At 42.3% G+C, this 17,258-nt stretch overlaps 6 non-coding genes across 6 annotated transcripts; 1 reads left to right on the plus strand and 5 right to left on the minus strand.

The window, feature by feature from the left end:
- Window positions 1-3,782: 3,782 nt before the first annotated feature.
- On the minus strand, window positions 3,783-3,898 carry LOC135044696 (U5 spliceosomal RNA). The gene has a single exon (XR_010237237.1). It is a non-coding gene; the product is annotated as a U5 spliceosomal RNA (small nuclear RNA).
- A 274-nt stretch (window positions 3,899-4,172) lies between these two features.
- On the minus strand, window positions 4,173-4,288 carry LOC135044642 (U5 spliceosomal RNA). Its single transcript, XR_010237183.1, has one exon. It is a non-coding gene; the product is annotated as a U5 spliceosomal RNA (small nuclear RNA).
- A 286-nt stretch (window positions 4,289-4,574) lies between these two features.
- On the minus strand, window positions 4,575-4,690 carry LOC135044623 (U5 spliceosomal RNA). Its single transcript, XR_010237164.1, has one exon. It is a non-coding gene; the product is annotated as a U5 spliceosomal RNA (small nuclear RNA).
- A 270-nt stretch (window positions 4,691-4,960) lies between these two features.
- LOC135044632 (U5 spliceosomal RNA) lies at window positions 4,961-5,076 on the minus strand. The gene has a single exon (XR_010237173.1). It is a non-coding gene; the product is annotated as a U5 spliceosomal RNA (small nuclear RNA).
- Window positions 5,077-5,220: 144 nt separating this feature from the next.
- LOC135044511 (U1 spliceosomal RNA) lies at window positions 5,221-5,383 on the plus strand. Its single transcript, XR_010237094.1, has one exon. It is a non-coding gene; the product is annotated as a U1 spliceosomal RNA (small nuclear RNA).
- Window positions 5,384-16,996: 11,613 nt separating this feature from the next.
- LOC135044357 (U1 spliceosomal RNA) lies at window positions 16,997-17,160 on the minus strand. Its single transcript, XR_010236962.1, has one exon. It is a non-coding gene; the product is annotated as a U1 spliceosomal RNA (small nuclear RNA).
- Window positions 17,161-17,258: the final 98 nt, after the last annotated feature.

A 17,258-nucleotide genomic window follows, 5' to 3' on the forward strand; every position in this document is an offset into this window, starting at 1 on the left:
TGGGCATCGGCCTTGGCAGACGACGTTGCTGGCATTTCATCGTCTCGGCCATGACTAGTGGCAGCAGCTTCAGCACGAGGTGGAAGTGGATCTTGATCTTTCCCTAATTTTGGAACCTCAACATTTTTGTTCTCCATATTTTAATAGGCACAACTAAAAGGCACCTCAGGTAAACAATGGAGATGGATGGATTGGATACTAGTATACAATTATGGACGGGCTGCCGAGTGCCGACACAGAGGTAGCCACAGCCGTGAACTACCGCACTGTACTGTGTCTGCTGCTAATATATAGACTGGTTGATAAAGAGATAGTATACTCGTAACTAGTATGTATGTATAAAGAAAGAAAAAAAAACCACGGTTAGGTGGTATATACAATTATGGACGGGCTGCCGAGTGCCGACACAGAGGTAGCCACAGCCGTGAACTACCGCACTGTACTGTGTCTGCTGCTAATATATAGACTGGTTGATAAAGAGATAGTATACTCGTAACTAGTATGTATGTATAAAGAAAGAAAAAAAAACCACGGTTAGGTGGTATATACAATTATGGACGGGCTGCCGAGTGCCGACACAGAGGTAGCCACAGCCGTGAACTACCGCACTGTACTGTGTCTGCTGCTAATATATAGACTGGTTGATAAAGAGATAGTATACTCGTAACTAGTATGTATGTATAAAGAAAGAAAAAAAAACCACGGTTAGGTGGTATATACAATTATGGACGGGCTGCCGAGTGCCGACACAGAGGTAGCCACAGCCGTGAACTACCGCACTGTACTGTGTCTGCTGCTAATATAGACTGGTTGATAAAGAGATAGTATACTCGTAACTAGTATGACTATAAAGAAAGAAAAAAAAACCACGGTTAGGTGGTATATACAATTATGGACGGGCTGCCGAGTGCCGACACAGAGGTAGCCACAGCCGTGAACTACCGCACTGTACTGTGTCTGCTGCTAATATATAGACTGGTTGATAAAGAGATAGTATACTCGTAACTAGTATGTATGTATAAAGAAAGAAAAAAAAACCACGGTTAGGTGGTATATACAATTATGGACGGGCTGCCGAGTGCCGACACAGAGGTAGCCACAGCCGTGAACTACCGCACTGTACTGTGTCTGCTGCTAATATATAGACTGGTTGATAAAGAGATAGTATACTCATAACTAGTATGTATGTATAAAGAAAGAAAAAAAAACCACGGTTAGGTGGTATATACAATTATGGACGGGCTGCCGAGTGCCGACACAGAGGTAGCCACAGCCGTGAACTACCGCACTGTACTGTGTCTGCTGCTAATATATAGACTGGTTGATAAAGAGATAGTATACTCGTAACTAGTATGTATGTATAAAGAAAGAAAAAAAAACCACGGTTAGGTGGTATATACAATTATGGACGGGCTGCCGAGTGCCGACACAGAGGTAGCCACAGCCGTGAACTACCGCACTGTACTGTGTCTGCTGCTAATATAGACTGGTTGATAAAGAGATAGTATACTCGTAACTAGTATGTATGTATAAAGAAAGAAAAAAAAACCACGGTTAGGTGGTATATACAATTATGGACGGGCTGCCGAGTGCCGACACAGAGGTAGCCACAGCCGTGAACTACCGCACTGTACTGTGTCTGCTGCTAATATATAGACTGGTTGATAAAGAGATAGTATACTCGTAACTAGTATGTATGTATAAAGAAAGAAAAAAAAACCACGGTTAGGTGGTATATACAATTATGGACGGGCTGCCGAGTGCCGACACAGAGGTAGCCACAGCCGTGAACTACCGCACTGTACTGTGTCTGCTGCTAATATATAGACTGGTTGATAAAGAGATAGTATACTCGTAACTAGTATGTATGTATAAAGAAAGAAAAAAAAACCACGGTTAGGTGGTATATACAATTATGGACGGGCTGCCGAGTGCCGACACAGAGGTAGCCACAGCCGTGAACTACCGCACTGTACTGTGTCTGCTGCTAATATAGACTGGTTGATAAAGAGATAGTATACTCGTAACTAGTATGTATGTATAAAGAAAGAAAAAAAAACCACGGTTAGGTGGTATATACAATTATGGACGGGCTGCCGAGTGCCGACACAGAGGTAGCCACAGCCGTGAACTGCCGCACTGTACTGTGTCTGCTGCTAATATAGACTGGTTGATAAAGAGATAGTATACTCGTAACTAGTATGACTATAAAGAAAGAAAAAAAAACCACGGTTAGGTGGTATATACAATTATGGACGGGCTGCCGAGTGCCGACACAGAGGTAGCCACAGCCGTGAACTACCGCACTGTACTGTGTCTGCTGCTAATATAGACTGGTTGATAAAGAGATAGTATACTACTAATATTATATATACTGGTGGTCAGGTCACTGGTCACTAGTCACACTGGCAGTGGCACTCCTGCAGCAAAAGTGTGCACTGTTTAATTTTAATATAATATTATGTACTCCTGGCTCCTGCTATAACCTATAACTGGCACTGCAGTGCTCCCCAGTCTCCCCCACAATTATAAGCTGTGTGAGCTGAGCACAGTCAGATATATATATATACATTGATGCAGCACACTGGGCTGAGCAGTGCACACAGATATGGTATGTGACTGAGTCACTGTGTGTATCGTTTTTTTCAGGCAGAGAACGGATATATTAAATAAAACAAACAACTGCACTGTCTGGTGGTCACTGTGGTCGTCAGTCACTAAACTCTGCACTCTCTTCTACAGTATCACAGCCTCGGGTCAATCTCTCTCTCTCTCTCTCAACCCTAATCTAAATGGAGAGGACGCCAGCCACGTCCTCTCCCTATCAATCTCAATGCACGTGTGAAAATGGCGGCGACGCGCGGCTCCTTATATAGAATCCGAGTCTCGCGAGAATCCGACAGCGTCATGATGACGTTCGGGCGCGCTCGGGTTAACCGAGCAAGGCGGGAGGATCCGAGTCTGCTCGGACCCGTGAAAAAAACATGAAGTTCGTGCGGGTTCGGATTCAGAGAAACCGAACCCGCTCATCTCTAGTCCTTTCTACACTTTACCACTCTCCACCGGTATTATTATTTCTCCGCTCTCAAGTTCTACATTTCAGTTCATATTTCATCGCTCCCAAGTTCATTTATTATTTAACTGGTTCCAGCCAGTATCCACTACGTGCTAACAACAGTCAGGTTCCAGCCAGTATCCACAGCAGCTGTTTTATCTTCAGCAACCCAGCTTTTCCTGGAACACCAGCTGGCACAATCCTGGGTTATCTCCATTGCTACAGTCGGGCCTGGTAAGGACTTTCCATCTAGAAGATCATAAGAACTATCTCACACTACCAGTGCCCTGTGGCTCCTGCCATCCTGTAGTACCCAGGAACTGTATTTATTCTTTGCTGACTTTTACGTTTTCTTTTACTGCTGCTGTGTTGCGGAGTTGTCATAATAAACATCATTGACTTTTATCCAAGTTGTCGTGGTCACGCCTTCGGGCATTTATTATTTATGTTACTTACATGTCCAGGGGTCTGATACAACCTCCCAGGTTCCGGTACATCTCAGCCCCTACAACTGAGGCTGCCTCCCGTCAGCTCAGGCCCTCAGTTGTGACAGCTTCCCCTTGCTATAAACATGGTTTGTACTCTTTTCCATGTGCTCCCAGATCTTTCAAACAATTAGTGTGGTCAAGAAAGTTCTGTTTGAAAAGAAACAAACATTTACTGTCATTTCTATGCAAATGAGCTTACATTAAAGCACACTCGTTCTATCTTTAAACCGATAAAATAAAACCCCAATAAGATGGGGCATGCAAAAATTGAGATAAAACTCAGTTTTGCTCCTCTCCACGGAAATCTTTAGTAAAAGGCGAAAGATTTGTTCGTTCTGAAGAGAAACCACAGCATGACCAAGATTCTACCTGTCGCCTGAGTGCCATGCCAGCAGTCCTCATTCAGCTCAAAGTGAGCACCAACTTTGAAAGAAAGAAAGCAGATTTCTCACCAGGCTTCCCCTTGCTATAAACATGGTTTGTACTCTTTTCCATGTGCTCCCAGATCTTTCAAGCAATTAGTATAGTCAAGAAAGTTCTGTTTGAAAAGAAACAAACATTTACTGTCATTTCTATGCAAATGAGCTTACATTAAAGCACACTCGTTCTATCTTTAAACTGATAAAAGAAACCCCAATAAGACGGGGCATGCAAAAATTGAGATAAAACTCAGTTTTGCTCCTCTCCACGGAAATCTTTAGTAAAAGGCGAAAGATTTGTTCGTTCTGAAGAGAAACCAGAGCATGACCAAGATTCCACCTGTCGCCTGAGTGCCATGCCAGCAGTCCTCATTCAGCTCAAAGTGAGCACCCAATTTGAAAGAAAGAAAGCAGATTTCTCACCAGGCTTCCCCTTGCTATAAGCATGGTTTGTACTCTTTTCCATGTGCTCCCAGATCTTTCAAGCAATTAGTATGGTCAAGAAAGTTCTGCTTGAAAAGAAACAGGCATTTATTGTCATTGTTATGCAAATAAACTTACATTAAAGCTAACAAGAAAGCACACTCGTTCTGTCTTTAATCCGATAAAAGAAACCCCAATAATATGGGGCATGCAAAAATTGAGATAAAACTCAGTTTTGCTCCTCTCCACGGAAATCTTTAGTAAAAGGCGAAAGATTTGTTCGTTCTGAAGAGAAACCAGAGCATGACCAAGATTCCACCTGTCGCCTGAGTGCCGTGCCAGCAGTCCTCATTCAGATCAAAGTGAGCGCCCAATTTGAAAGAAAGCAGATTTCTCACCTGTCTTCTCCTTGCTATAAGCATGGTTTGTACTGTATTCCATGTGCTCCCAGATCTTTCAAGCAAGTAGCATGGTCAAGAAAGTTCTGTTTGAAAAGAAACAAACATTTACTGTCATTTCTATGCAAATGAGCTTACATTAAAGCACACTCATTCTATCTTTAAACCGATAAAAGAAACCCCAAAAAGATGGGGCATGCAAAAATTGAGATAAAACTCGGTTTTGCTCCTCTCCACGGAAATCTTTAGTAAAAGGCGAAAGATTTGTTCGTTCTGAAGAGAAACCAGAGCATGACCAAGATTTTTATCTGAAAATATGTGTTCTCCCTGCAGTTGTTGTCCCCAGATGAGAGTTCCCTTGTGCTGCCTCAGTTGAATCTCCTTTACTTGACAGGGGGATGCTCGAGCAGCGACCCTCCCCAGCTCTAGCCCAACTCCTACTTACCTGCCAGGTGAGATACTATGATCATGAAGGTGCTTCTCCCAGGGCAAGGCTCACCCATTGCACTCTGGGTGTGCTGCTTCTGCGTTTTCCCCAAATGTGGGAAACTTGACTGCATAATTTGTGTTTCCCCTGGTCGGCTCTCGTATAATTCAGATCTCTTTGTCTCAGGTCTCTCTACAGCCTAGTTTGCTGTCTGTTTCCACTTCTCTTTTCTTGAGCCGCTCCCTTCTATGCCCTTGCGCACTATCCTGACTTCTCCCGTCTGCTTACTTCGTGCCTTCCAACGCACAATGCAAACTACAGGTAGTGCTGCAGGGCCCACACCCTTTTACTTGCCTTACAGAGCGTCTCTGGAGCAGTTACAGTGCCCAGCTGCTGCAAGAAATCAGCTTGAATGCTTCAGGGGCTGGGGCATAGTCAACATGAGCCCCACACCGAAGGAGGGTGGAGGTGTGTAATGCGAACTAGGGGTCATCCAAGCGCCGCAAAAGGCCGCCATGCCCTGCACGCCCCTTGTCTCTTTTCATATGCAGACGAGGGTTGAAGCCTTTGCAAAAGATAGATATCGGCAAGGAAAAACTATATTGTACCTTTGCATTTTTCTCCCAAACGAAAGACACTAGAATGAAAATTTTAAAGCCTCCTGTTAGTGCTTCATCTACACGTTATAGCCCTGAATTTTCCAATGCCTAGCTCTTTGCAAAAGAGAGATATTGGCAAGGAAAAGCTGTATTGTACCTTTGCATTTTTCTCCCAAACGAAGGACACTAGATTGAAAATTTTAAAGCCTCCTATTAGTGCTTCATCTACACGTTATAGCCCTGAATTTTCCAATGCCTATCTCTTTGCAAAAGAGAGATATCGGCAAGGAAAAGCTGTATTGTACCTTTGCATTTTTCTCCCAAACGAAGGACACTAGAATGAAAATTTTAAAGCCTCCTGTTAGTGCTTCATCTACACGTTATAGCCCTGAATTTTCCAATGCCTATCTCTTTGCAAAAGAGAGATATCGGCAAGGAAAAGCTGTATTGTACCTTTGCATTTTTCTCCCAAACGAAGGACACTAGAATGAAAATTTTAAAGCCTCCTGTTAGTGCTTCATCTACACGTTATAGCCCTGCATTTTCCAATGCCTATCTCTTTGCAAAAGAGAGATATCGGCAAGGAAAAGCTGCATTGTACCTTTGCATTTTTCTCCCAAACGAAAGACACTAGAATGAAAATTGTAAAGCCTCCTGTTAGTGCTTCATCTACACGTTATAGCCCTGCATTTTCCAATGCCTAGCTCTTTGCAAAAGAGAGATATTGGCAAGGAAAAGCTGTATTGTACCTTTGCATTTTTCTCCCAAACGAAGGACACTAGATTGAAAATTTTAAAGCCTCCTATTAGTGCTTCATCTACACGTTATAGCCCTGAATTTTCCAATGCCTATCTCTTTGCAAAAGAGAGATATCGGCAAGGAAAAGCTGCATTGTACTTTTGCATTTTTCTCCCAAACGAAAGACACTAGAATGAAAATTTTAAAGCCTCCTTTTAGTGCTTCATGTACACGTTATAGCCCTGCATTTTCCAATGCCTATCTCTTTGCAAAAGAGAGATATCGGCAAGGAAAAGCTGTATTGTACATTTGCATTTTTCTCCCAAACGAAAGACACTAGAATGAAAATTGTAAAGCCTCCTGTTAGTGCTTCATCTACACGTTATAGCCCTGAATTTTCCAATGCCTATCTCTTTGCAAAAGAGAGATATCGGCAAGGAAAAACTGTATTGTACCTTTGCATTTTTTTCCCAAACGAAAGACACTAGAATGAAAATTTTAAAGCCTCCTGTTAGTGCTTCATCTACACGTTATAGCCCTGAATTTTCCAATGCCTAGCTCTTTGCAAAAGAGAGATATCGGCAAGGAAAAGCTGTATTGTACCTTTGCATTTTTCTCCCAAACGAAGGACACTAGAATGAAAATTTTAAAGCCTCCTGTTAGTGCTTCATCTACACGTTATAGCCCTGAATTTTCCAATGCCTATCTCTTTGCAAAAGAGAGATATCGGCAAGGAAAAGCTGTATTGTACCTTTGCATTTTTCTCCCAAACGAAAGACACTAGAATGAAAATTTTAAAGCCTCCTGTTAGTGCTTCATCTACACGTTATAGCCCTGAATTTTCCAATGCCTATCTCTGTGCAAAAGAGAGATATCGGCAAGGAAATGCTGTATTGTACCTTTGCATTTTTCTCCCAAACGAAAGACACTAGAATGAAAATTTTAAAGCCTCCTGTTAGTGCTTCATCTACACGTTATAGCCCTGCATTTTCCAATGCCTATCTCTTTGCAAAAGAGAGATATCGGCAAGGAAATGCTGCATTGTACCTATGCATTTTTCTCCCAAACGAAAGACACTAGAATGAAAATTGTAAAGCCTCCTGTTAGTGCTTCATCTACACGTTATAGCCCTGCATTTTCCAATGCCTAGCTCTTTGCAAAAGAGAGATATTGGCAAGAAAAGCTGTATTGTACCTTTGCATTTTTCTCCCAAACGAAGGACACTAGATTGAAAATTTTAAAGCCTCCTATTAGTGCTTCATCTACACGTTATAGCCCTGAATTTTCCAATGCCTATCTCTTTGCAAAAGAGAGATATCGGCAAGGAAAAGCTGCATTGTACTTTTGCATTTTTCTCCCAAACGAAAGACACTAGAATGAAAATTTTAAAGCCTCCTTTTAGTGCTTCATCTACACGTAATAGTCCTGAATTTTCCAATGCCTATCTCTTTGCAAAAGAGAGATATCGGCAAGGAAATGCTGTATTGTACCTTTGCATTTTTCTCCCAAACTAAAGACACTAGAATGAAAATTTTAAAGCCTCCTGTTAGTGCTTCATCTACACGTTATAGCCCTGCATTTTCCAATGCCTATCTCTTTGCAAAAGAGAGATATCGGCAAGGAAAAGCTGTATTGTACCTTTGCATTTTTCTCCCAAACGAAAGACACTAGAATGAAAATTTTAAAGCCTCCTGTTAGTGCTTCATCTACACGTTATAGCCCTGAATTTTCCAATGCCTATCTCTTTGCAAAAGAGAGATATCGGCAAGGAAAAGCTGTATTGTACCTTTGCATTTTTCTCCCAAACGAAAGACACTAGAATGAAAATTTTAAAGCCTCCTGTTAGTGCTTCATCTACACGTTATAGCCCTGCATTTTCCAATGCCTATCTCTTTGCAAAAGAGAGATATCGGCAAGGAAAAGCTGCATTGTACCTTTGCATTTTTCTCCCAAACGAAAGACACTAGAATGAAAATTGTAAAGCCTCCTGTTAGTGCTTCATCTACACGTTATAGACCTGCATTTTCCAATGCCTAGCTCTTTGCAAAAGAGAGATATTGGCAAGGAAAAGCTGTATTGTACCTTTGCATTTTTCTCCCAAACGAAGGACACTAGATTGAAAATTTTAAAGCCTCCTATTAGTGCTTCATCTACACGTTATAGCCCTGAATTTTCCAATGCCTATCTCTTTGCAAAAGAGAGATATCGGCAAGGAAAAGCTGTATTGTACCTTTGCATTTTTCTCCCAAACGAAAGACACTAGAATGAAAATTTGAAAGCCTCCTGTTAGTGCTTCATCTACACGTTATAGCCCTGAATTTTCCAATGCCTATCTCTGTGCAAAAGAGAGATATCGGCAAGGAAATGCTGTATTGTACCTTTGCATTTTTCTCCCAAACGAAAGACACTAGAATGAAAATTTTAAAGCCTCCTGTTAGTGCTTCATCTACACGTTATAGCCCTGCATTTTCCAATGCCTATCTCTTTGCAAAAGAGAGATATCGGCAAGGAAATGCTGCATTGTACCTTTGCATTTTTCTCCCAAACGAAAGACACTAGAATGAAAATTGTAAAGCCTCCTGTTAGTGCTTCATCTACACGTTATAGCCCTGCATTTTCCAATGCCTAGCTCTTTGCAAAAGAGAGATATTGGCAAGGAAAAGCTGTATTGTACCTTTGCATTTTTCTCCCAAACGAAGGACACTAGATTGAAAATTTTAAAGCCTCCTATTAGTGCTTCATCTACACGTTATAGCCCTGAATTTTCCAATGCCTATCTCTTTGCAAAAGAGAGATATCGGCAAGGAAAAGCTGCATTGTACTTTTGCATTTTTCTCCCAAACGAAAGACACTAGAATGAAAATGTTAAAGCCTCCTTTTAGTGCTTCATCTACACGTAATAGTCCTGAATTTTCAAATGCCTATCTCTTTGCAAAAGAGAGATATCGGCAAGGAAATGCTGTATTGTACCTTTGCATTTTTCTCCCAAACGAAAGACACTAGAATGAAAATTTTAAAGCCTCCTGTTAGTGCTTCATCTACACGTTATAGCCCTGCATTTTCCAATGCCTATCTCTTTGCAAAAGAGAGATATCGGCAAGGAAAAGCTGTATTGTACCTTTGCATTTTTCTCCCAAACGAAAGACACTAGAATGAAAATTTTAAAGCCTCCTGTTAGTGCTTCATCTACACGTTATAGCCCTGAATTTTCCAATGCCTATCTCTTTGCAAAAGAGAGATATCGGCAAGGAAAAGCTGTATTGTACCTTTGCATTTTTCTCCCAAACGAAATACACTAGAATGAAAATTTTAAAGCCTCCTGTTAGTGCTTCATCTACACGTTATAGCCCTGCATTTTCCAATGCCTATCTCTTTGCAAAAGAGAGATATCGGCAAGGAAAAGCTGCATTGTACCTTTGCATTTTTCTCCCAAACGAAAGACACTAGAATGAAAATTGTAAAGCCTCCTGTTAGTGCTTCATCTACACGTTATAGCCCTGCATTTTCCAATGCCTAGCTCTTTGCAAAAGAGAGATATCGGCAAGGAAATGCTGTATTGTACCTTTGCATTTTTCTCCCAAACGAAAGACACTAGAATGAAAATTTTAAAGCCTCCTGTTAGTGCTTCATCTACACGTTATAGCCCTGAATTTTCCAATGCCTATCTCTTTGCAAAAGAGAGATATCGGCAAGGAAAAACTGTATTGTACCTTTGCATTTTTCTCCCAAACGAAAGACACTAGAATGAAAATTTTAAAGCCTCCTGTTAGTGCTTCATCTACACGTTATAGCCCTGAATTTTCCAATGCCTAGCTCTTTGCAAAAGAGAGATATTGGCAAGGAAAAGCTGTATTGTACCTTTGCATTTTTCTCCCAAACAAAGGACACTAGATTGAAAATTTTAAAGCCTCCTATTAGTGCTTCATCTACACGTTATAGCCCTGAATTTTCCAATGCCTATCTCTTTGCAAAAGAGAGATATCGGCAAGGAAACGCTGTATTGTACCTTTGCATTTTTCTCCCAAACGAAGGACACTAGAATGAAAATTTTAAAGCCTCCTGTTAGTGCTTCATCTACACGTTATAGCCCTGAATTTTCCAATGCCTATCTCTTTGCAAAAGAGAGATATCGGCAAGGAAAAGCTGTATTGTACCTTTGCATTTTTCTCCCAAACGAAAGACACTAGAATGAAAATTTTAAAGCCTCCTGTTAGTGCTTCATCTACACGTTATAGCCCTGCATTTTCCAATGCCTATCTCTTTGCAAAAGAGAGATATCGGCAAGGAAAAGCTGCATTGTACCTTTGCATTTTTCTCCCAAACGAAAGACACTAGAATGAAAATTGTAAAGCCTCCTGTTAGTGCTTCATCTACACGTTATAGCCCTGCATTTTCCAATGCCTAGCTCTTTGCAAAAGAGAGATATTGGCAAGGAAAAGCTGTATTGTACCTTTGCATTTTTCTCCCAAACGAAGGACACTAGATTGAAAATTTTAAAGCCTCCTATTAGTGCTTCATCTACACGTTATAGCCCTGAATTTTCCAATGCCTATCTCTTTGCAAAAGAGAGATATCGGCAAGGAAAAACTGTATTGTACCTTTGCATTTTTCTCCCAAACGAAAGACACTAGAATGAAAATTTTAAAGCCTCCTGTTAGTGCTTCATCTACACGTTATAGCCCTGAATTTTCCAATGCCTAGCTCTTTGCAAAAGAGAGATATTGGCAAGGAAAAGCTGTATTGTACCTTTGCATTTTTCTCCCAAACGAAGGACACTAGATTGAAAATTTTAAATAAGTATTATTATTTACAAGAGATCCTGAAGCACTCACTCATCATGGGAAAGTACCAATGCGTTTCTTCATTGGTTGATGGAAGAAACATCTTACAAAAACTCTCCAGATTATTGACTTTTTAAAGTTTTCTAGGAAACGTTCTAGATGAATGCTTATTAGCCTTTGTCAGTATGTACTTTTGCAAAGTGTCGCTGTGGCGCAATCAGTTAGTGTGTACGGCTATTAACCAAAAGGTTGGTGGTTCAATCCCACCCAGGGACGTAATTGACCTTGTTATCAGATTTTGGTGATCTTTAAGTAGACAAGTCAAAATTTCAAAAACCCCTGTTATGGTGTAGGGTACATGGCCTTCTCTGATGTAATCAGAGTTAGATTTGATTCAGTGATTTTATAAAAACAGCTAGGAAGCACAATTTAGCAGTGGTTTGCAGAGAAAAAGAAATATGCTGGCAAAAAAATCCAATTGAGTGATTAAACAGCTCTTCATTTTCTGGCTTTATTTTTATGATAACAAATTTGTTCTCTGAAAAGTGTCCACAAAGCCAAGTATCTGATTAACATCTTTGTAGGGATGGTTTTTCACCTATTACTAAATTAAACTTGCTTCATTGGAAAGGCAGCAAGATGCATCCTCATTTCAATATCTACTGAAATAATACAGGTTGACACCAGGAAACATTAACGCCACTGCATCCTTGCTGCTTTCTCATGTGGAAGTCTGTTTAATGTGAAAACAAGGTGATATCTAATTAGCACACAGGTAAGGAATTAAGAAAATCTTTATTTAAGGGTGAAGATGTTTCTCACAAAATCGTTGCCCCAATGCATCATTGAAATTCAAGCTGGAAAGATGATTTTAATATATCACTTGTACATTTTGTATTGCTCTTCTGGTGACAATGTAGTTTGTTTTTGTCAATTACCATTTTAATAATAGGGTAAAGAAAATTAAGTGGATTTTTGAAAGAAAACAATACTGTCAATATACTATTAAAACATATTAAAATGGTAAAAGTTATTGTACTTTAAGTAAAAATAAAAGAGAAAAAATATCAATCCCAGTTTTGGATTACTTTAATTAACAATAAAAAAATGCATATAGCAGAGGATAGTTTCAATCTGCCTACCTCTGGGTTATGAACCCAGCATGCTTTCATTACAGTACTCTGCTGCACATTTAAGTGCAAGAGATCCTGAAGCACTCACTCATCATGGGAAAGTACCAATGTGTTTCTTCGTTGGTTGATGGAAGAAACATCTTACAAAAACTCTCCAGATTATTGACTTTTTAAAGTTTTTCTAGGAAACGTTCTAGATGAATGCTTATTAGCCTTTGTCAGTATGGACTTTTGCAAAGTGTCTCTGTGGTGCAATCGGTTAGTGTGATTGGTTATTAACCAAAGGGTTGGTGGTTCAATCCCACCCAGGGATGTAATTGACCTTGTTATCAGATTTTGGTGATCTTTAAGTAGACAAGTCAAAATTTCAAAAACCCCTGTTATGGTGTAGGGTACCTGGCCTTCTCTGATGTAATCAGAGTTAGATTTGATTCAGTGATTTTATAAAAACAGCTAGGAAGCACAATTTAGCAGTGGTTTGCAGAGAAAAAGAAATATGCTGGCAAAAAAATCCAATTGAGTGATTAAACAGCTCTTCATTTTCTGGCTTTATTTTTATGCTAACAAATTTGTTCTCTGAAAAGTGTCCACAAAGCCAAGTATCTGATTAACATCTTTGTAGGGATGGTTTTTCACCTATTACTAAATTAAACTTGCTTCATTGGAAAGGCAGCAAGATGCATCCTCATTTCAATATCTACTGAAATAATACAGGTTGACACCAGGAAACATTAACGCCACTGCATCCCTGCCGATGATAACCTCAAGTTGGGTCATTCGGTGCTGCAGAGTCGTACGCACTCTTCCACCCGTTCAAGAGCTTTGGTATAACCCCATGGTTCTTAATGTGACCCCAGCATCCTCTAGGTCGTATGAGAAAATAGGATTTTAATACCTACCGGTAAATCCTTTTCTCTTAGTCTGTAGAGGATGCTGGGCACCCGTCCCAGTCCATACTGTGTCTGCAGTTATTACTTGTGGTTATACACATGTTGTGTTATGGTTCTGGTCAGCTTTTTGCTGCAATTGTTCATGCCGTTGGCTTGTGTTCTGTTGAATGCCACGTTCTGCGGCATGCTTAAGGTGTGAGCTGGTAAGATGCTCACCTTAGTTTAACAATAAATCCTTTCCTCGAAATGTCCGTCTCCCTGGGCACAGTTCCTATAACTGGAGTCTGGAGGAGGGGCATAGAGGGAGGAGCCAGTTCACACCCTTTGATAGTCTTAAAGTGCCCATGTCTCTTGCGGATCCCGTCTATACCCCATGGTTCTTAATGTGACCCCAGCATCCTCTACGGACTAAGAGAAAAGGATGCCCTTGCGCACTATCCTGACTTCTCCTCCCGTCTGCTTACTTTGTGCCTTCCAACACACAATGCGAACTACAGGTGGTGCTGCAGGGCCCACACCCTTTTACTTGCCTTACAGAACAGCTCTGGAGCTGTTACAGTGCCCAGCTGCTGCAAGAAATCAGCTTGAATGCTTCAGGGGATGGGGCATGGCCAACATGAGCCCCACACCAAAGGAGGGTGGGGGTGTTTAATGAGAACTAGGGGTCATCCAAGCACTGCAAAAGGCCGCCATGCCCTGCACGCCCCTTTTCTCTTTTCATATGCAGATGAGGGTTCCAGCCAACTTTGGCCCACTGCTTGGATAACATCACTGTATGCAAATCCGTCTGCTGCAGACCTTCCCCCAGGAATGCTTGTACTAGATGTTGCATATGGTTTGATATTTGATGGTGCTTCAGTATTAGGCAGCCTTCCGCCCTCCCATGTTCATCTGAAAAGATGTGGTCTCCCTGCAGTTGTTGTCCCCAGACGAGAGTTCCCTTGTGCTTCCTCAGTTGAATCTCCTTAACTTGACGGGGGAGGGGCTGCCAGAGCAGACACCCTCCCCAGCCCTATCCCAACTCATACTTATTTTGCATATGAGATTTCTTGATCATGAAGATTGTTCTCACAGGGTGAGGTTCATCCATTATATTTTAAAATAGGAAGGTACAAATTACATATTTGAATTGCATTTATGTGCTGGATTCAAATGTCCCCCCCCCCCTTCCATTCTCAATTGTGCCCGTCAGCAGCTATTCTAAGGTTGCTGCCAATGGGTGTGACACATTAATTTCTTCTGTGGGGTACACTGGACTCCACAAGGATTCACATTGGGGTGTAGAGTAGGATCTTGATCTGAGGCACCAACCGGCTCAAAGCTTTTGACTGTTCCCAAGATGCTCAGTGCATTCTCCTCTATAACCCCGCTTCCATGAACAGGGAGCTCAGTGTGTAGTTGGTGCCTTCAGTAGCAGGCCACTTAACAGGGGCCTGCCTCAGGCAGCCTATTCTTAGCTATAAATTTTGACAAGAAAAGAAGAACTTGTTTTATGAGAATCTACAAGGGCTGCAGCAGGCTAGGTCTAATAGACATCTTTACTGCAGCTTCATCACTCCCAGCGGCGCTGTATACTCCCGTGCCCTGGTTGCTGGGTCACTGCAGCGGAGGCTCCGGTTTCATCCTAAGGTCAGTCACACACACACCACCCTTCCGGATCACGAGGCCGCTGTTGAAGGGGAGCGTGGCCGTAGGGGGTGGACCGTGTGCGCACTGGCGTGGACACTGATTACTGGGCAGCCGCTCCACTAGTCACCAGGTACAGTTAAGGAGCACAGGTCTGGGGGTTTTTCTCCTATATTAACCCAATTTTGTACTGCCCGCAGCGCATTGTGATAGGTAATAGGGCCTGATTCAGGTTGGATTGCAATCACAATAAGCGATCCAACTGCAAAAATTGCTAAGAGCATACGCATGTGCCTGCATTTTCTGCGGCACCCTGCAGAGAATGCGATCGCCTCTGCCTGTCAATGGGGGCGGGGGGGGGGGGATAGGTGGGTCAGCAACACTCCATTTCCAAGTCAGGGATGGAGCGGTGCGGGGGCAATGCTTCAAAATGGGGTCTGCAACGGAGGAGACACAGGGGGCGTGGTCACAGCGGCTGTATGACATCACATTCAGCCGCTGTGATCACAAAAATGGTGGCGGCTTCCTGCGCGCACATACAGTCTGCACCAGCAGGAGGCTACACCATTTTTTATGATCACGCTGAACTGCAGTGCGACTGCAATTACAGCATGGTCAAGAAGGGAGGCGTCATGCTGGGTGGCCATGCCTTTTCACTGTGCAGGAGCCAGCACCGCTCACACACTAGTCCCCGGGTGCAGCCCCCAACCCCCGGGACACCCGGAGCAACAAAATGTAGATTCAGGCCACCAGGCCACGTCCCTACCTATGAAACCATGCCTCCTTTTTACCATTGCGCTGCTTATCTGCGCGTACTGCATTACAATCTCCCTCGCCACCTCTCTGGGTGTCACCAGTAATAGTGACACCTCTGCCATGCTTGTAGCAGCTGGTCCTAAGATCTACGCCTCAAGCCCTGAGTGTTTGCCCTTGTGACTTGTTGATCATCATAGCGAAGCAGATGCTTACAGAAAACTGCAGGGGCTTAGATTGAAAATAAAAAAATTGATGGGTATAAGGTAGAGAGGAGCGGGTTCGGTTCTCCGAGAACCGAATTCCCCACGAACTCCACGTGGTTTACACTGGTCCGAGGCAGGCTCGGTTGTTCCCGCCTGACTCGGAAAACCTGAACAAGGGAAAATGTCATCATCCCGCTGTCGGATTCTCGCGAGATTCGGATTCCATATAAAGAGCTGCGCGTTGCCGCCATTTTTACTCGTGCATTGAAGAGAGAGCGGAATGGACGTGGCTATGTTCTCTCAGTGGAAATCTCAATAGCAGTGCTCAGTATCAGTGGTTACTTATTGCTGCTCAGTAATACTAGTAGTGTGTCTCTCCTGCTCAGTGTCAGTTCTCAGTAGTATCCTCATCAGTGCTCAGTATCACTGCTCATTGTCTTGTGCTGCATTGTGGTGCTCAGCATACTACAGTACATTACTAATAGTCCAGTGCTGCATCTTGCTGCTCAGTGTCAGTTCTAGTATCCTCATCAGTGCTCACAATCACTGTTCATTGCATTTTGGTTTTCTGTATACTACAGTAACATAGTAATATAGTAACATATTTTGAGGTTGAATAGAGGCAAATTGCCCATCGTGTTCAACCTGTTTTAAGTTGTGATGATTCTACATACTTGCTGAATAATGTTTTATGACTAGTTAGCTACTATAACTCATGTTACCCCCGGATTAACCATGTTGATATTTTAAGTATTATAACCTTGGATAGCTTTTTCATTCAGAAATGTATCCATTCCTTTTTTAAATCCAATTACAGAGTCCGCCATTACCACCTTCCCTGGCAGGGAATTCCACATCCTGATTGCCCTAACAGTGAAGATCATAGTATCTCACCTGGCAGGTAAGTAGGAGTTGGGCTAGAGCTGTGGAGGATTGCTGCTCGGGCACCCCCTCTCAAGTGAAGGAGATCCAACTGAGGCAGCACAAGGGAACTCTCGAAAGAAGAACAAGGCTAGAGGAAGATCTGAGACAAAGAAATCTGACTTTTACCAGAGCTGACCAGAGGAAAGCACAAACACAGTCCCCCACTACCACAAATAATGCAGTCGAGTTTCCCACATTTGGGGAAATCACAGGGGTCAGCATACCCAGAATGCAATGAATGAACCTCACCCTGGGAGAACAATCTTCATGACCATGGTATCTCCTATGCAAAATAAGTATGATTTGGGATAGGGCTGGGGAGGGCCGCTGCTCAGGCACATCTCTGTCAAGTAAAGGAGATTCAACTGAGGCAGCACAAGGGAACTCTCATCTGGGGA

Source organism: Pseudophryne corroboree, unplaced genomic scaffold, assembly GCF_028390025.1.
Source record: "Pseudophryne corroboree isolate aPseCor3 unplaced genomic scaffold, aPseCor3.hap2 scaffold_90, whole genome shotgun sequence".
Taxonomy (NCBI): Eukaryota; Metazoa; Chordata; class Amphibia; order Anura; family Myobatrachidae; genus Pseudophryne; species Pseudophryne corroboree.